The 20264-nt window shown below is 48.1% G+C and overlaps 1 long non-coding RNA gene across 1 annotated transcript; it reads right to left on the reverse strand.

Annotated features, from left to right (window-relative positions):
• Positions 1-997: 997 nt before the first annotated feature.
• On the reverse strand, positions 998-18069 carry LOC114676399 (uncharacterized). The gene is made up of 3 exons (XR_003727421.2): positions 17943-18069; positions 1305-1409; positions 998-1204 (listed from the first exon to the last, which is right to left on the reverse strand). It is a non-coding gene; the product is annotated as an uncharacterized LOC114676399 (long non-coding RNA).
• Positions 18070-20264: the final 2195 nt, after the last annotated feature.

Here is a 20264-nt window from a genome sequence, read left to right on the forward strand (position 1 = left end):
ACGAGGTCAGGAGATCAAGACCATCCTGGCTAACATGGTGAAACCCCATCTCTACTAAAAATACAAAAAATTAGCCGGGCACGGTGGCATGCGCCTGTAGTCCCAGCTACTCGGGAGGCTGAGGCAGGAGAATCGCTTGAACCTGGGAGGCGGAGGTTGTAGTGAGCTGAGATTGTGCCACTGCACTCCAGCCTGGGTGACAGAGCGAGATGCCGTCTCAAAAAGAAAAGAAAAGAAATGGTTAGAAATGACCAGGGATGGGCTGGGCACGGTGGCTCACGCCTGTAATCCCAGTACTTTGGGAGGCCAAGGCGGGCAGATCATGAGGTCAGGAGATCGAGACCATCCTGGCTAACATGGTGAAACCCCATCTCTACTAAAAATACAAAAAATTAGCCGGGCGTGGTGGATGCACCTGTAGTTGCAGCTACTCGGGAGGCTGAGGCAGGAGAATGGCATGAACCTGGGAGGCAGAGCTTGCAGTGAGTGGAGATCATGCCACTGCACTCCAGCCTGGGCGACAGAGCGAGACTCCATCTCAAAAAAAAAAAAAAAGAAAAGAAAAGAAAAGAAATGGTCAGGCATGGTGGCTCACACCTGTAATCCCAGCACTTTAGGAAGCCAAATTGGGAGCATGGCTTGAGGCCAGGAGTTTGAGACCAGCTTGGGCAACATATTGAGACCCCTCTTGATAAAAAAATTTTTTTTTTAAGTTTAAAAATAAGGCTGGGCACAGTGGCTCATGCCTATAATCCCAGCACTTTGAAGGTGGATCGCTTGAGCCCAGGAGTTCAAGACCAGCCTAGGCAACATGGCAAAACCCCATATCTACTACAAATACAAACAAAAATTAGCTGGGCGTGGTAGTGCGCACTTGTAGTCCCAGCTACTTGGGAGGCTGAGGTCGGAGGATCACTTGAGCCTGAAAGGCAGAGGTTGCAGTGAGTAGAGATTGCACCACTGCGCTCTAGCCTGGGTGACAGAACGAAACCCTGTCTCACACACACAAAAAATACGTTTTTAATGGTTAGAATGGAAAAATTTCATGTTATATGATTTTTATGAGAATAAAAGAAACGTAAACACCACTCTTATTGTCTTCCAGTTTCTGTGGGTAGGGATCCAGGCATAGTTCAGCTGGGGCGTCTGCTCCAGGGTCTCTCATGAGGCAGCACAAGGGCTGGAGTCTCATCTGTAGGATCAGCTGGAGAAAGACCCTCCTTCAATATCACATGATCATTGGCAGGACTCAGTTCCTCACGTGCTGTGGGACTGAGGGCCTCAGTTGCTCACTGGTTGCTTACCGGCTGTTGGTCAGAGGTTGCTCTCAGTCCCTTGCCACATGGGCCTCTCCAACGCTGCAACTTGCTTCTTTCCAGTGTGCCAACCAAGAAGGCAAGAGAGAGAGTCTGCTGGCAGAGGGAAGTAATAATTTTTGGTAACATTATTACAAAGGAGCATCCCATCACCTTTAGTCATAGTCTATTGGGTAGAATAAAGTCACTAGGTCCAGCCCACTTTCAAAGGGAGGGGTTGACACAGGCCATAAACCCCAGGAGGCAGGGATCACTGGAAGTCTCTCAGCCTTTCCACCATGTGAGGACCCAGCAAGAAGATACCATCTACAAACCGGGATATGGGCCCTCACCAGACTCTGAATCTGCCGGACTTCCAACCTCCCGAACTGTGAGAAATAAATTTGTGTTATTTATAAGCTTTTAAAAAAAAGAACTCTCTTAAGCAGAGAAGGCAAGTGAGTAAAATATAGAAATATTCTTCATATTCATTAAGAAATACACTTTTTGGGAGGCTGAGGTAGGATGATCACTTGAGCCTTGGAAGTCGAGAGTACAGTGAGCCGTGATCACCCCACTGCACTCCAGCCTGGGTGTCAAAGAAAGACCCTATCTCAAACAACAACAACAACAATGACAAAAAAGAAATGTGCTTCCTCCTATTTTTCTTTTTTCTTTTTTTTTTTTTTTTTTGAGACGGAGTCTCGCTCTGTCGCCCAGGCTGGAGTGCAGTGGCCAGATCTCAGCTCACTGCAAGCTCCGCCTCCCAGGTTCACGCCATTCTCCGGCCTCAGCCTCCCGAGTAGCTGGGACTACAGGGGCCGGCCACCTCGCCCGGCTAGTTTTTTGTATTTCTTAGTAGAGATGGGGTTTCACCGTGTTAGCCAGGATGGTCTCGATCTCCTGACCTCGTGATCCGCCCATCTCGGCCTCCCAAAGTGCTGGGATTACAGGCTTGAGCCACCGCACCCGGCCCCTCCTATTTTTCAAGAGATACTTACTCTATCTTTTGTTTTCCCACTTTCTTTTTTTTTTCTGTCTCTTTTTTAAGAATCAAGATCTTGCTATGTTGCCCAGGCTGGAGTGCTACTAACAGGCACTATCACAGGGCACAGCAGCCTCCAACCCCCAGGCTCAAGGATCCTCCTCTGTAGTAGCTGGGACTATAGGGATGTGCTGTTTTCCCCACTTTCAACAGTAACATAAACTTAAGAAGTCCTTTCCCTTCTCTTAACTTTACTAGAAGAAAAGCAGTAATGCAACAGAGATGGTGAATAATATCTGCTAGGCCTCTGGTGGCAGGGATAGGATAGGAAGAGGTAGGGACTCAGGCAAATAGGAGATGCACACCTCAGGTAATGGGATGGCTGTGAGTCACTGCACCTGGCTGTTGGTATGCAGGAATTCAGGCCCAGAATGGCCAATCTTCAGATTTTTCCAGAAAAACTGGAAATGGAGATTTCAAAAGAAATACCCCGTTTTTTAAATTTTTGGCAACAAACTCAACACGTTTTAAAATATTGTGCATGCAGGCCAGGCGTGGTGGCTCACACCTATAATCTCAGCACTTTGGGAGGCCAAGGCAGGCATATCACTTGAGGTCAGGAGTTCAGAGAACAGTCTGACCAACATGGTGAAAACCTGTCTCCACTCAAAATACAAAAATTAGCTGGGTGTGGTGGCGCGTGCCTGTAGTCCCAGCTACTCGGGAGATTGAGACAGGAGAATCGCTTGAACCTGGGAGGCAGAGGTTGCAGTGAGCCAAGACTACTCCACTGCACTCCAGCCTGGGCGACAGAATGAAAAACTCTGTCTCCAAAAAAAAAAAATTGCTGCCGGGTTCAGTGGCTCATACCTGTAATCCCAGCACTTTGGGAAGCCGAGGCAGGCAGATCATGAGGTCAGGAGATGGAGACCATCCTGGCTAACGCGGTGAAACCCTGTCTCTACTAAACATACAAAAAAATTAGCTGGGCGTGGTGGCATGCACCTGCAATCCCAGCTACTCGGGAGGCTGAGGCAGGAGAATCGCTTGAAGCTAGGAGGCAGAGGTTGCAGTGAGCTGAAATCATGCCACCGCACTCTAGCCTGGGCGACAGCACAAGACTCCCTCTCAAAAAAAGAAAAAAAGGCCGAGTGCAGTGGCTCACGCCTGTAATCCCAGCACTTTGGGAGGCCGAGGCGGGCGGATCACCTGAGGTCGGGAGTTCGAGACCAACCTGGTCAACATGGTGAAACCCCTTCTCGACTAAAAACACAAAAATTAGCCGGGCGTGGTGGCAGGTGCCTGTAATCCCAGCTACTCGGGAGGCTGAGGCAGGAGAATCGCTTGAACCCAGGAGGCAGAGATTGCAGTGAGCCGAGATCGCACCATTGTACTCCAGCCTGGGGGACAAGAGTGAGACTTCATCGCAAAAAAAAAAAAAAAGAAAAAAAAATTGTGCATGCCAAGATGATGCAGACCAAAGAGAAGGAAAAAAAAAAAAAAAAAGAAAGAAAGAAAACAAAGTTTGCTCCAACCCTGTAATGCTTGCAAATACCACATGGTACCCTCTTCTCTTTTCCTCGGCTTTCGGAGGTCACCTGCTCTGGTTTCTCACTTCCCTTTTTTGCCTGCTTCATCTCACACTGTTTTGCAGGGTCCTTCTTGCTGCCCATTGGATGTTGGCATTTGCTTACGGCTCAGCCCTAGGCTTCCTCTTCTCACTCAGCAAGCTTCCCTGGGTGATCTCAATCACTTTCAACCAACCTACCACTGGTGTGCTGATGACACCTAAATCTAGACCCACCACCCAGCCCAGAGCTCCCAACACAGCACAACATAGGAACTGACTCCCTAACTCCTTGTTTTCCTAACCAGACTCGTCAACCTGTTCCAAGTCCCTGCAGACCAGCTCACCTCTCTCAATGACACCACTAAGTTGCATAAGCCAGAAACCTAGAGCCATCCTTGACATTTTCTTTCCTCTCATTCTCCACATCCAATTCATCCACATCCTTCTTTGTCTCTTCAGCAAATATATGTAGAATTCTTCCTGTAGACCAGGCTGTGTGTCTTGGGATGAGCAACAAACAGGACCGGGAGTCCCATGCTGTGGGCCAGTAGCTAATTATGCTCTTTCACTGCAGTAGTCTGGGTTCAATTCCCAGCCAGGAAGTGATTCCTTTTTAAAAATTTTTTTAAAAAATAATAAGCCTGAGTGCAGTGCCTCATGCCTGTAATCCCAGCATTTTGGGAGACTGAGGTGGGTGGATCACCTGAGGTCAGGAGTTCGAGACTAGCCTGGCCAACATGGCAAAACTCCATCTCTACTAAAAATACAAAAATTAGCCAGACATAGTGGCATGCACCTGTAGTCCCAGCTACTCAGGAGGCTGAGACAGGAAAATTGCTTGAACCTAGGAGGCAGAAGTTGCAGTTGAGCCGTGATCGTGCCACTGCACTCCAGCCTGAGCAACAGAGTGAGACTCCTTCTAATATATATATATAAAATATATAATATATATATAATATAAAAATAAACAAGTCAAGCAAAATCCCTACCCACATAATGGCCACAGTCTAGCTGAGGTGATAGTTTTAAACCAGTTTCTTTAGCTTTGGAATTAACTTTATTTTTTTTTCTTTTCTTTTTTTTTTTTTTTTGAGACGGAGTCTTGCTCTGTCGCCCAGGCTGGAGTGCAGTGGCCGGATCTCAGCTCACTGCAAGCCCCGCCTCCCGGGTTCACGCCATTCTCCTGCCTCAGCCTCCCGAGTAGCTGGGACTACAGGCGCCCGCCACCTCGCCCGGCTAGTTTTTTGTATTTTTTTAGTAGAGACGGGGTTTCACCGTGTTAGCCAGGATGGTCTCGATCTTCTGACCTCATGATCCACCCGTCTCGGCCTCCCAAAGTGCTGGGATTACAGGCTTGAGCCACCGCGCCCGGCCGGAATTAACTTTAAATGGGAGAAATTGGCCGGGCGCGGTGGCTCAAGCCTGTAATCCCAGCACTTTGGGAGGCCGAGACGGGCGGATCACGAGGTCAGGAGATCGAGACCATCCTGGCTAACACGGTGAAACCCCGTCTCTACTAAAAAATACAAAAAACTAGCCGGGCGAGGTGGCGGGCGCCTATAGTCCCAGTTACTTGGGAGGCTGAGGCAGGAGAATGGCGTGAATCCAAGAGGAGGAGCTTGCAGTGAGCTGAGATCCGGCCACTGCACTCCAGCCTGGGTGACAGAGCGAGGCTCCGTCTCAAAAAAAAAAAAAAAAAAAAAAAAAGGAAATTTTTTTTTTATTTCTCTTTTTTTTTTTTGAGACGGAGCCTCGCTCTCTCGCCTGGGCTGGAGTGCAGTGGCACCATCTCAGCTCACTGCAAGCTCCGCCCCCTGGGTTCACAATTTTTTAAAATTTTAAATAGGATTATACAACAGAGTTGGGTAAATTAGCACTAAATGAGTTACTATAATGCAGTGTGCTTAGAACAGCATCTGGCACACAGTAGGTGCTCAATAAATGCTAGTTGTTATTATTAGAGAAAGTAAGCAAGCTCATATGGGAAAAACTAAAAGAGGAAGCTGTGGCGGAGATCAAGAGAGGAGGATCTCCTGTCATGGGGATGGGCAAAAAAGCCTTCTCTTAGGAGGCCACATACCAGATGAAGCCTGAGGAACGAGAAGGCAGGGAGATGGACCAGTACAAAGACGAAAGGTGGCGAATGGTCTGGACTAAGGTGCAGCAGGTGGAGAGGGAGGAAAGAGGACCCTTATCAAATCTATTTGGAAGTAGAATTGACATGGGCGGGTAAAGCAAGGCAATGGGAGGGATCCAAGGTGACACCTCTGTTCCTGGCTTTTTTTTTTTGAAACAGAGTCTTCCTCTGTTGCCCAGGCTGGAGTGCAGTGGCGTGATCTCTGCTCACTGCAAGCTCCGCCTCCTGGGTTCAAGCCATTCTCCTGCCTTAGCCTCCTGAGTAGCTGGGACTACAGGCGCCCGCCACCAGGCCCGGCTAATTTTTTGTATTTTTAGTAGAGACGGGGTTTCACCGTGTTAGCCAGGATGGTCTTGATCTCCTGACCTCATGATCCACCCACCTTGGCCTCCCAAAGTGCTGGGATTACGGCATGAGCCACCGCGCCTGGCTGTTCCTGGCTTTAATAAGCCAACATCATTGATTGAAATGGATAAACCTCGGACAGCACCAGGTTGGGGGAACAAGCTTCCCAGGAGAGTGTTCCGTAGCCCATTTCCTGCACAGTCACTAGGATCCACCCTGACCCTCCCTCCCTGTGCCCCCTGGTCCCAGCCTGCCTCACTGGGCTCCTGAAGCAGCCTCCCCCACATCTACCCCTGTCCAGTCTTCCCTCCACTCTGCAACCAGGACGGCCTTGTGCACACAAACCTCCAGGCACCCCTGGTGAGCAATTAATTGCTCAGTCTAAGAGTTGAACAAGTGCTTACTGACCGACAGATTTATAGGCTGTTGCAGCCAGAAGGAGCCTTAATAGCCACCTATAGTCATGAGCCATGTAACAACATTTTGATCAATGATGGATCGCATATGCAACAGTGGCCCACAAGATTACAATGGCTCTGAAAAATTCCCATCACCTAATGATGCTGTAGCTGTCTTAAAGTCAAAGTGCAATACATTACTCATGTTTTTGTTGTGATGCTGGTGTAAACACACCTACTGTGCTGCCAGTCATAGAAAAGTACAGTACATAATACTTGATAGTGACAATAAACAACTGTTACTGGTTTATGCATTTACTTTTTTTGTTGTTTTTAAGACAGAGTTGCCCAGGCTGGAATGTAGTGGCTCAATCTTGGCCCACTGCAACCTCTGCCTCCCGGGTTCAAGTGATTCTCCTGCCTCGGCCTCCTGAGTAGCTGAGATTACAGGCATGAGCCACTATGCCTGGCTAATTTTTTTTTTTTTTTTTTTTTTTTTTTAGACGGAGTCTCACTCTGTCGCCCAGGCTGGAGTACAGTGGCACGATCTCGGCTCACTGCAAGCTCCACCTCCCGGGTTCATGACATTCTCCTGCCTCAGCCTCCCGAGCAGCTGGGACTACAGGCGCCCGCCACCTCGCCCGGCTAGTTTTTTTGTATTTTTAATAGAGATGGGGTTTCACCATGTTAGCCAGGATGGTCTCGACCTCCTGACCTCGTGATCCACCCACCTCGGCCTCCCAAAGTGCTGGGATTATAGGCTTGAGCCACCGCGCCCGGCCTGCCTGGCTAATTTTTGTATTTTTAGTAGAGATGGGTTTCACCATGTTGGCCTGGCTGGTCTCGAACTCTCGACCCCAAGTCATCCACCCACCTCAGCCTCCCAAAATGCTGGAATTGTCGGCGTGAGCCACCATTCCCAGTCTGTATTTACTATACTATACTTTTTTATATGTAAAAAGTAAAGATGGGGTCTCACAGTTTGGGAGGCCGAGGTGGGTGGATAACCTGAGGTCAGGAGTTCAGACCATCCTGGCCAACATGGTGAAACTCTGTCCCTACTTAAAATACAAAAATTAGCTGGGCATATAGGCCGGGCATAGGGGCTCACGCCTATAATCCCAGCACTTTGGGAGGCAGAGGTGGGCGGATCACAAGGTCAGGAGATGGAGACCAGCCTGGCCAACATGGTAAAATCCAGTCTCTACTAAAAAAAAAAAACAAAAATTAGCTGGGCGTGGTGGTGCACGCCTGTAATCTCAGCTACTCAGGAGGCTGAGGCAGGAGAATCACTTGAACCCTGGAGGCACAGGCTGTGGTGAGCCAAGATTGCGACACTGCACTCCAGCCTGGGCGACAGAGCGAGACTCCATCTCACAAAGAATAATAATAATAAAGATGGGGGTCTCAATATGTGGCCCAGGTTGGTCTTGAACTCCCAGACTCAAGTGATCCTCCTGCCTCATCCTCCCAAAGTGCTGAGATTGCAGGTATGAACCACTATGTTCAGCCAATACTATACTTTTTTTTTTTTTTGAGACTGTCTCACTCTGTCACCCAGGCTGGAGTGCAGTGGTGCGATCTTGGCTCACTGAAACCTCTGTCTTCTGAGTATAAGCAGTTCTCATGGCTCAGCCACCTGAGTAGCTGGGATTACAGGCACACGCCACCATGCCTAGCTAATTTTTGTAATTTTTGTAGTGATGAAGTTTTGCCATGTTGCTCAGCCTGGTTGTGAACTTCTGGCTTCAAGTGATCTGCCTGTCTCAGCCTCCCAAAATGCTGGGATTACAGGCATGCACCACCATGCCTGGCATCCTTCTACTTATTAAAAACAAAAGTTAACTATAAAACGGCCTCAGGCAGGTTCTTCAGGAGGTGTCCAGAAGAAGGCATTGTTATCATAGGAGATGACAACTCCATGCTTCTTGCCTCTGAAGACCTTCCAGTCAGACAAGATGTGGAGGTGGAAGACAGGTATTGATGATCCTGACACTGTGTGGGTCTCAGCTAATGTGTGTGTTATGACTTAGTTTTTATTTTTTATTTTGTTTTTATTTATTTATTTATTTATTTTGAGATGGAGTCTCTCTCTGTCACCCAGGCTGGAGTGCAGTGGCACGATCTCAGCTCACTGCAAGCTCCACCTCCTGGGTTTACGCCATTCTCCTGCCTCAGCTTCCCGAGTAGCTGGGACTACAGGCACCCGCCACCTCGCCCGGCTAGTTTTTTTTTGTATTTTTTAGTAGAGACGGGGTTTCACCGTGTTAGCCAGGATGGTCTCGATCTCCTGACCTCGTGATCCGCCTGTCTCGTCCTCCCAAAGTGCTGGGATTACAGGCTTGAGCCACCGCGCCTGGCCACGACTTAGTTTTTAACAAAAAAGTTTAAAAAGGAAAAAATTAATAGAAAAAGGCTTATAGAATAAGGACATAAAGAAAGAAATTGGGCAACATAGGGAGACCCCATGTCTACAAAACAAAGAAGGAAAAAAAAATTTTGTACAGCTGTACAATATGTTTATCTTATGCTAAGTGTTATTACAAAAGAGTCAAAAAATTAAAAACATTTAAAAGTTTATAAAGTAAAAAAGTTTTAATAAGCTAAGCATAATTTGCTATTGAAGAAAGAAAAATATATTTTATAAATTTGTGCAGCCTAAGTATACAATGTTTATGAAGTCTGCAATAGTGCATAGTCATGCCCTAGGCCTTCACATTCACTCACCACAAACTCAATGACTCACCAGAGCAACTTCCAGTCCCACAAGCTCCATGCATGGTAAGCACCCTATACAGATGCACAATTTTTATATATTTTTTTTAATTGAGTCAGAGTCTTGCTCTGTCGCCCATGCTGGAGTGCAGTGGGGCGATCTCGGCTCACCGCAACCTCCACCACCCAGGTTCAAGTGATTCTCCTGCCTCAGCCTCCCAAGTAGCTGGGATTACAGGCACATGCCACCAAACCTGGCTAATTTTTGTATTTTTAGTAGAGATGGGTTTCAACATGTTGGCCAGCTGGTCCCATACAGCCTAGGTGTGCAGTAGGCTCTTCCACCTAGGTTTGTGTAAGTGTACTCTGTGATGTGCACACAACAGAATTGCCTAAGGAGGCATGTCTCAGAACATATCCCCACCGTTAAGTGACACATGACTGTACTTTAAACTGTCAGCCAAGTGGTCTTTCTGCTTCCACATTCCCACTGCCTGCCCTATCCTTGTGAGAGTCAGTGGGCAGGGCAGCAAGAGACAGGGCTTTAAAGTCAAGAACCCGCATTCAGTTCAGGAAAGTTACGTAAGTTCTGGGGACTCTCGACATTTTGTCTGTAAAAGAAAAAAGTGTCCAGGCCGGGCACGGTGGCTCAAGCCTGTAATCCCAGCACTTTGGGAGGCCGAGATGGGCGGATCATGAGGTCAGGAGATCGAGACCATCCTGGCTAACACGGTGAAACCCCGTCTCTACTAAAAAATACAAAAAAAAAACTAGCCGGGTGAGGTGGCAGGCGCCTGTAGTCCCAGCTACTCGGGAGGCTGAGGCAGGAGAATGGCGTGAACCCGGGAGGCGGAGCTTGCAGTGAGCTGAGATCCGGCCACTGCACTCCAGCCTGAGCACAGAGCGAGACTCTGTCTCAAAAAAAAAAAAAAAAAAAAGAAAAAAGTGTCCTTTTTAACTGGTATGTGGGGGTTGCAGGTTCAGTGATTTGCTAGGGGGACTCATAGAACTCATAAAAGCTGCTATACTCATGGTTACAGTTTATTACAGCAAAATTGTACAGATTAAAATCAGCACAGCAAAACGTGCTTAGGGCAGAATCCAGGAGACAGCAGGTGCGAGTTTCCATGTGGCCTTACCGGAAGAGTTGTAGGGACCGTGCTTCATTCTCCCATAAGGATGTGTGGCAGTCTGCAGGGAGTGTTGCCAACAGGGAGACTCACCCAAGCCTCAGTGTGCAGGGTTTTATTGAGGGTTAGTCACGTGGGCATGGAGCACCCACCTGCTTGATCTTAGTCTCCAGCATGACCCTGCAACCACGTCCAACTCAGTGTGGCCCAACACCCCAGGCAAACAGAAATAGAAATTCACCCCAAAGCACATTTTTAGCACAAGTATCTGGCAGGGCCCAAGGCCCCAGGTATGCAAAGCCACTCTATCAGGCAGGATATTTCAACTGTTTACAGGTTATCTCCCAAGAGCCGGTCTTTGGAATGTGCAGGGTTTGAGTATCGCAAGCCTGCTGAGTCATCTCTTTACTGCATAGCTTGGTGTGAACAATTACCGTGTGTATCAGCCAGAGCCCAGGCAAAAGCAGACAGAATTCAGTACAAAGAATTATTACACAGGAATGGAAGAGCTGGGAAGCCAAGCAGGAAGCAGTGAGGGAACTGGGAGATCAGCAACAGGAAGGACAGGAAGCCTCTCCCGCCTCTAGGGTAGAGGTGGAGGTGGAGCCCAGGGGCTGGAGCCATCTGTGGGAACCAAGGTCGTGATGGGGGCCACCTGGTGGGCACTGCAGCCACAGAAAGAGGGGCTGTCCTACTGGGAACCAGAATTCAGAGGGGAATTAATTGCCATCCCACCCCAGGCAGAGGGAGAAAGGGAGAAATACCCTGGTTTCTCCCTCCCGCAAGGCACCAGCCTCCCACATGCATCTCCCAGTGGCTGGACCCGGCCTAAAACAATTGGCAAGGGAGCCTGGGAATGCAGTGTCCACAAGATTGAGGACCCCTAGGAAATTATCAGACACCGTTCACTTAGGGCCTTTTCCGCTGTGCCTGACACCGTGCCAGGCACCTCAGTTTTATGGGTGAGGAAATTTAGGGACTCCGATAAAGAAAAACAGTCTTTTGGGAATGGAAATGAAGCAAGAGGGCTGGAGGAAAAGAAGGAGGGCTGTGGGCTTCGCCCAGTCATAGAATGCACAGAATGTTCTGTGAAACCTTCCAGGGCAGGAAGGACCCCCTGTAGCCAGAGCCACTGGTAGGAAAAGTAGGGTATTCATGCAGCACATTCTTTTTTTTTTTTTTTTTTTTTTTTTTTTTTTTTGAGACGGAGTCTCGCTCTGTCGCCCAGGCTGGAGTGCAGTGGCGCGATCTCGGCTCACTGCAAGCTCCGCCTCCCGGGTTCACGCCATTCTCCTGCCTCAGCCTCCCGAGTAGCTGGGACTAGAGGCGCCCACAACCGCGCCCGGCTAATTTTTTGTATTTTTAGTAGAGACGGGGTTTCACCGTGGTCTCGATCTCCTGACCTTGTGATCCGCCCGCCTCGGCCTCCCAAAGTGCTGGGATTACAGGCGTGAGCCACCGCGCCCGGCCCATGCAGCACATTCTTTACTAACTTAACACAGTAAAAGATTTTCTCCTGCCAGCGACACGGTGGCTCACCCCTGTAATCCCAGCACTTTGGGAGAACAAGCTGGGTGGATCACTCAAGGTCAGTAGTTCGAGACTAGCCTGGCCAACATGAGGAAACCCTGTCTCTATTAAAAATACAAAACTTAGGCGGGGAGCAGTGGCTCACGCCTGTAATCCCAGCATTTTGGGAGGCCGAGGCGGGTGGATCACAAGGTCAAGAGTTTGAGACCAGCTGGACCAATATGGTGAAACTCTGTGTCTACTGAAAATACAAAAATTCGCTGGGCGTGGTGGCGCATGCCTGTAGTCCCAGCTACTTGGGAGGCTGAGGCAGAAGAATTGCTTGAACCCAGGAGGTTTCAGTGAGCCGAGATCGAGCCATTGCACTCCAGCTTGGGTGACAGAGCAAGACTCTGTCTCGAAAAAAAAAAAAAAAGAATTTCCTCCTGCCTGGAGCCTCATTTCCTTCCTCAACCAAATCGCCCCCACCCACTTCTCCCCCTGGGAAGACCTGGGTTCATTCACAGCAGAAATTGTCTGCACTGAATCTTTTGTCTTTTTCCCCTTGTTTGCTAGGATGACCTTTGGGTATAGTTTGTTTCATCTCTCAAAGGCTTATTCACATCTGTTTTTCATGTCATTTCACCCTGTTCATCAGTGGGGTCTTCCTAGGGCTTGCTAATACACAAAGCAGTTAATCACACGTGCTCAAGATCCAGGCAGCTGAGGTCTCCCATAGATGGCTTTAAGCATACACTTGAATGATGCTAACTTCAAGCATTTGTCCTGGCCTTCAAGAAGCACAAAGCCCTTTCCTTCCCACAACCTGCATTTGGCCTAGCACTCTGGCTAAGTTTCTTGTGATTTCAGATATCTCAGTTATCTCCTTCCCCAAAACCCTTGTTCAAAGATTCTGTCTAAATATAGTTAATTTTCCTTGGTGTGACAATGCTATGGTGGTGATGTAGGAGAATTGAAATTCCCTCCAAATCTTTGAGGAAAGGCCTGGCGCGGTGGCTCAATCCCAGCACTTTGGGAGGCCAAGGCGAGCGAATCATGAGGTCAGGATATTGAGACCATCCTGGCTAACACGGTGAAACCCCGTCTCTACTAAAAATACAAAAAAATTAGCCAGGCGTGGTGGCGGGGGCCTGTAGTTCCAGCTACTCGGGAGGCTGAGGTAGGAGAATGGCATGAAACCAGGAGGCGGAACTTGCAGTGAGCGGAGATCATGCCACCGCACTCCAGCCTGGGCGACAGAGCTAGACTCCATCTCAAAAAAAAAAAAAAAAAAAAAAAATTTGAGGAAAACACACACATAAACACACACACACACACACAAAGTGAATATAGCAATTTATCAACAATTGTAGAATCTTTTAACTCTTCTGTATGTTTCACTTCTTCTTTCCTTTTTCTTTTCTTTTGTTTTTTTTGAGACGGAGTCTTGCTCTGCTGCCCAGGCTGGAGTGCAGTGGCATGGTCTCGGTTCACTGCAACCTCCGCCTCCCAGGGTCAAGCAATTCTCCTGCCTCAGCCTCCGGAGTAGCTGGGATTACAGGTGCACACCACCGTGCCTGGCTAATTTTTGTATTTTTAGTAGAGACGAGGTTTCACTATATTGGTCAGGCTGGTCTTGAACTCCTGACCTCGTGATCCTCCCACCTCGGCCTCCCAAAGTGCTGGGATTACAGGTGTGAGCCACGATGCCTAATGACTTTTTTAAATAATAAAAAATTGGGAAATAAAAGAATCCCCACTTTCCCTATTTATTTATTTATTTTTTCTTAGAGACAGAGTGTCACCCTGTCCCTGGACTGGAGGAGTATAGCAGCGCAATCATAGCTCACTGCAGCCCCAAACTCCTGGGCTCAAGCAATCCTTCTGCCTCAGCCTCCCAATGTGTTGAGATTACAGGCATGAGCCACTGTGCCCAGTCTAAAATTTTAATGTATTCATTTGTAAAAGAAATTATTTTTTTACTCTCAAATAACCAATGGTCACTTCTTTTTTTTTTTTTTTTTTTTTTTTTTTTGAGACGGAGTCTCGCTCTGTCGTCCAGGCTGGAGTGCAGTGGCCGGATCTCAGCTCACTGCAAGCTCTGCCTCCCGGGTTCACACCATTCTCCTGCCTCAGCCTCCCGAGTAGCTGGGACTACAGGCGCCCGCCACCGCGCCCGGCTAGGTTTTTTTTTGTATTTTTTAGTAGAGACGGGGTTTCACCGTGTTAGCCAGGATGGTCTCGATCTCCTGACCTCGTGATCCACCCGTCTCGGCCTCCCAAAGTGCTGGGATTACAGGCTTGAGCCACCGCGCCCGGCCGGTCACTTCTAATCTACTTGAGACAAGGTGTGTCATCACTTTGAATTTACTTAATTCCCTTTAAAGAAGAAAAAAAAGGAAGGAGAAAAGCCTTTCTACTTAAACTTAGGTTTGTATAGAGTGGAGTTTTGGTTTGGTTTGGTTTTTAATACATGAAGGAGCTGCAAGGTCACACAGACCTGCATCTCTCTCTCTTCTCTCTCTCTCTCTCTTTCCCTCCCCAAAGAGTAGTGATCTTGTGAAAATGGGAAGCTGGGAAGTTGGGCATGTCCTTGACAGGGCCCAGAGAGAGGGGATGTGGCCCCAAACCTCAGGGGCCACAGAGACAGGCTGGCTTTGAAGTCTGCAGAAGCTTACTCTTTTTAGCCTGGGTGTAGTGGTCCTTCACAAGTTGTGTGACCAGTGACAGACAAGCTGTAAAATGACTCAATTAATACCTCATGGGATGGCCTTAAACATCACATGAGAAAAGGACCAAAACACTTTGCTAACTTCCTCATTTTTTTTTTTTTTTTTTTTTTTTTTTTTTGAGATGGGGTCTCCCTCTGTTGCCCAGGCTGGAGTGCAGTGGTGCGATCTCGGCTCACTGCAAGCTCTGCCTCCTGGGTTCAAGCCATTCTCCTGCCTCAGCCTCCCGAGTAGCTGGGACTACAGGTGCCCGCCACCATGCCTGGGCTAATGTTTTGTATTTTTAGTAGAGATGGGGTTTCACCATGTTAGCCAGGATGGTCTCGATCTCCTGACCTCGTGATCCACCTGCCTCGGCCTCCCAAAGTGCTGGGATTACAGGCTTGAGCCACCGTGCCCGGCCAACTTCCTCATGTTTTAAGACAGCAGCTAGAACACAACTGATGCTCAGCTCAAAAGCCACTTCCTGGATTGGTAAGCCTTCCCTGTGTCTCCGGGGGAAGTTGGCCATGCTCTTTCTGGGCACCCACAGACCTTGGTTTCAAAATCTCCAAACACCGATGTTCACCTCCTGCATCTGGACTGCTGCTGCACTGGGAGCGCTTCGTGATCTCTGACCACAGGAATGGCCTTGAGAAGTGTTCAGGGAGTGAATCTTCATGATCTCCTTCTGGACCCCTCTATATCCCTGCCCCCTTCCCTGACACAACCCCCCACCCCAACACACACACACACAAAACCAGCCACACACAAATAATATGGAGACAAACACATAGAGGAGCTAATAAATCTTTTTTTTTTTTTTTTTGAGATGGTGTCTTGCTGTGTCACCCAGGCTAGAGTGCAGTGGCTTGATCTCAGCTCACTGTAACCTGCGCCTCCTGGCTTCAAGCAATTCTCCTGCCTCAGCCTCCCGAGTAGCTGGGACTACAGGTGCCTGCCACCAGGCCTGGCTAATTTTTGTATTTTTAGCAGAGATGGAGTTTCATCCTGTCTTCTCTAATAAAAATACAAAAATTAGCCGGTCATGATTGATTGCTTGCAGTGAGCAGAGATCACACCATTGCACTCCAGCCTGGGCGACTGAGTGAAACTTTGTCTCAAAAAAAAAAAAAAAAAAAAAGACAAGACAGGAGAGAGGAGGGGACAAGGTGTGAGGGAGCATGCAGTGAGTGGTCTTGTTGGATGCTGCCTTGAAGCATTAGTTGAGTCAGGAGCTGTGACCCTTATTTTTCAGTCCACGAGTCTGCCTCCTGACTGTTCTCTGCATTTCCAGAACCTATTCCAAGAAGCTAGCTAGATCTGGGGACTGCCAGACAGGAAGGGGCTCAGAAGGAGGTTAAAAAATATTGTAGCATTGGAGGACTAACATCCTGTTGCAGACACTCTGACACAACATACACACAATCAGATGTGGTGTCTTGAATTAGATTCAGGACCTTGTTACCCATTTCTTTTTTTTTTTTTTTTTTTTTTTTTTTTTTGAGACGGAGTCTCGCGCTGTCACCCAGGCTGGAGTGCAGTGGCTGGATCTCAGCTCACTGCAAGCTCCGCCTCCTGGGTTCACGCCATTCTCCTGCCTCCGCCTCCAGAGTAGCTGGTACTACAGGCGTCCGCCACCTTGGCCGGCTAGTTTTTTGTATTTTTTAGTAGAGACGGGGTTTCACCGTGTTAACCAGGATGGTCTCGATCTCCTGACCTCGTGATCCGCCCGTCTCGGCCTCCCAAAGTGCTGGGATTACAGGCTTGAGCCACCGCGCCCGGCCTGTTACCCATTTCTAATTATAACTAACATTTGTTTTCACATACATCATCCAACATAATCCTCACATCCAGCAAGGAAGAGACAGTCGAAGGGAGCAAACATTTGGGCAACCTACATGCTAAAGTGTGCTGTGGGCTTTCCTATGTGTTATCTTGGTGAATCTTCCCCACAACTCTGCGAAGAAGGTTTCATTACTATCTCCACCTTACTGTGGATGATATAGGCTCAGAGTTGACACAAGAAATGGCAGAGCTGCAATTCCACCCTGAGTCCTTTGATTCCAAGTCACAGACTCTATCCACTCCCTGCTCTGCCTTTCCCACAGCAGGGCATGTCATGGGCGGGTGGCCAGGCTATGCACTCTCCAAGAGCTTCCTCTCCATACAAGGGTGTGCATGAGTCAGAGACACGCTGGCAGGATTAAAAGAAGATGCTTATCATATTACCTTGAATTTGTCTTTCTTTATCCAACCATAACACCTGAAATTCACTATGTGTAGATAGGATATATATAAAATGTTTCTATGTGTTCACTATACTTTTTCAAATTAACAATGGATTCCACTGTATTTTGTGGGGTTTTTGTTGTTGTTTTTAAGACAGGGTCTCAGGCTGGGCATGGTGGCTCATGCCTGTAATCCCAGCACTTTGGGAGGCTGAGGCGGGTGGATCACGAGGTCAGGAGTTCAAGACCAGCCTGGCCAACATGGGGAAACCCCATCTCTACTAAAAATACAAAAAATAGCTGTGCATGGTGGCACATGCCTGTAATTCCAGCTACTTGGGAGGCTGAGGTAGGAGAATCGCTTGAACTCAGGAGGTGGAGGTTGCAGTGAGCCAAGACTGTGCCACTGCACTCCAGCCTGGCGACAGAGCCAGACTCCGTCTCAAAAAAAAAAAAAAAGGCAGGGTCCCATTCTGTCACCCAGACCAACTGCCACTGCGCCCGGCCAACTCCATTGTTTTAAATGTAGAGGTGCTTTACCTGAAAAGTTGACTAAAAGGACCGGCGTGGTGGCTCATGCCTGTAATCCCAGCACTTTGGGATGCCGAGGCGGGCGGATCACAAGGTCAGGAGATCGAAACCATCCTGGCTAACACGGTGAAACCCCGTCTCTACTAAAAATACAAAAAAATTAGCCGGGCGTGGTGGCGGCGCCTGTAGTCCCAGCTACTCAGGAGGCTGAGGCAGGAGAATGGCGTGAACCCTGGGAGCGGAGCTTGCAGTGAGCTGAGATCGTGCCACTGCACTCCAGCCTGGGCACAGAGCGAGACTCTGCCTCAAAAAAAAAAAAAAAAAGAAAGAAAGAAAAGGTGACTAGAGGTTTAAAACAATGTATATTACTATTTTAAAATAAGCTTACCTGGCCAGGCACGATGGTTCACACCTATAATCCCAGCACTTTGGGAGGCTGAAGAAGGAGGATTGCTTGAGCCCAGAAGTTCAAGGCTGCAGTGAGCTATAATTGTGCCACTGCACTCCAGCCCAGGAGACAGACTGAGACCCTGTCTCTAAAAAAATTTCATAAATAAAATAAAGCATACCAAAATGTTTAAGTTGTATTTGCTATTTCTTGATATTCAATAAACAAAATTAGAAGTAGCCCAAGTGGCTGGGCGCGGTGGCTCAAGCCTGTAATCTCAGCACTTTGGGAGGCCGAGACGGGTGGATCACGAGGTCAGGAGATCGAGACCATCCTGGCTAACACGGTGAAACCCTGTCTCTACTAAAAAAATACAAAAACCTAGCCGGGCGAGGTGGCGGGCGCCTGTAGTCCCAGCTACTCGGGAGGCTGAGGCAGGAGAATGGCGTGAACCCGGGAGGCGGAGCTTGCAGTGAGCTGAGATCCGGCCACTGCACTCCAGCCTGGGCGACAGAGCGAGACTCCGTCTCAAAAAAAAAAAAAAAAAAAAAAAGAAGTAGCCCAAGTCTCTCACTCACCCCCTGAGATGCCCTGCTCCAGCTGATTTGAACCATATCAAGTCTAGGATTTACTTTGCTTTTTAAAATTGCAGGGAAGTGATCTGCTTGGATCACATTCAACTTGCAGTCCATGTTTACCCATGGCAAAAACAAACTCGAGGGCAGATAACACTCGTTTGGCTTGGCAGAGCTTGCAGAGGAAGTCCTGTGGCTTCCTTCCACGTCCCAGCTTGCTGCAGATCCTCTTTCCGGTGCCCAGCACACAGTGGCTGCCAGCATGTCCCAGTGCCCCGCTGGCCCTGGGCTGGAGCTGTAACTGAGCAAGAGGCTGTGTCCTAAACAACTCTTAGAGCTACTGAGGCTGATTACAATTCTGTCGCAACATAGTCTCTGATTTGCTTTCTCCATAGGTCAGAAGCTTGACCTAATGTGTTTCAGGGACACCCAGGTCAGCTTGTATTTAAAAAAGAGAATTTGGCCTGGCGTGGTGGCTCACTCCTGTAATCCCAGCACTTTGGGAGGGAGGCCTAGGCGGGCGGATCACGAGGTCAGGAAATCGAGACCATCCTGGCTAACACGGTGAAACCCCGTCTCTACTAAAAATACAAAAAAATAGCCGGGCGTGGCGGCGGGGGCCTGTAGTCCCAGCTACTCAGGAGACTGAGGCAGGAGAATGGCGTGAACCTGAGAGGCGGAGCTTGCAGTGAGCCGAGATCACACCACTGCACTCCAGCCTGAGCAACAGAGCGAGACTCGATCTCAAAAAAAAATAATAAAAATAAAATTAAAAAGAGAATTTTTATAATTTGAAAAAGAAGATAGAGCATCCGGAAACTGAAGTTCTTTCCTCCCATTCTTGATGTGCATCTTCTTGTAATATAACAGGAAAGGAAATAAAAATTTTAAAACCCTCAACAGTCTCAGCATTCCTCCTTCAGTTCTCATCCATACAGGACTATAGTTTGACCACACTGTAACTGTAGCATGATACAAATTTCTGTTCTGTCTTCTCTCCTGTAATAAATTCCAAAAAAGGAAACCTAGCTTTTTATGGGGTAGGAGTTACTTTTTATTTTAAAGGCAGTACAATATTACATAAAGTTTGAGGAAATTGAAAAAAAATTATTCATAAGCCTGTCATCCTTAGTTAACAACTCTTTTTTTTTTTTTTTTTTTAAAAAAAAAAAAAACAAGGTTTGGATCTATTGCCCAGGCTGAAGTGCAGTGGTGTGATCTCGGCTCACTGCAACCTCCACCTCCTGGCCTCAACTCATCCTCCCACTTCAACCTCCCGAGTAGCTGGGACTACAGGCCCCTGCCACCATGCTCAGCTAATTTCTTTTCTTTTTTTTTTTTTTTCGTAGAGATGGGGTTTTGCCATGTTGCCCAGGCTGGTCTCCAACTTGTGAGCTCAAGCAATCCACCCACCTCGGCCTCCAAAGTGCTGAGATTATAGACGTGAGCCATCATGCTCATCCAATTTTTGCATTTTCTTTTACTCTTTTTTTTTTTTTTTTTTTGAGATGAAGCCTTACTCTGTCACCAGGCTTCAGGGCAATGGCACAATCTCGGCTCACTGCAACCTCTGCTTCCCAGGTTTAAGCGATTCTCCTGCCTCAGCCTCTTGAGTAGCTGGGACTATGGGCGTGTGCCACCATGCCCAGCTAATTTTTGCATTTTTACTAGAGATGGTATTTCACCATGTTGGTCAGGATGGTCTCGATCTCTTGACCTTATGATCTGCCTGCCTTGGCCTCCCAAA

This window comes from Macaca mulatta, chromosome 2, assembly GCF_049350105.2.
Source record: "Macaca mulatta isolate MMU2019108-1 chromosome 2, T2T-MMU8v2.0, whole genome shotgun sequence".
NCBI lineage: Eukaryota > Metazoa > Chordata > Mammalia > Primates > Cercopithecidae > Macaca > Macaca mulatta.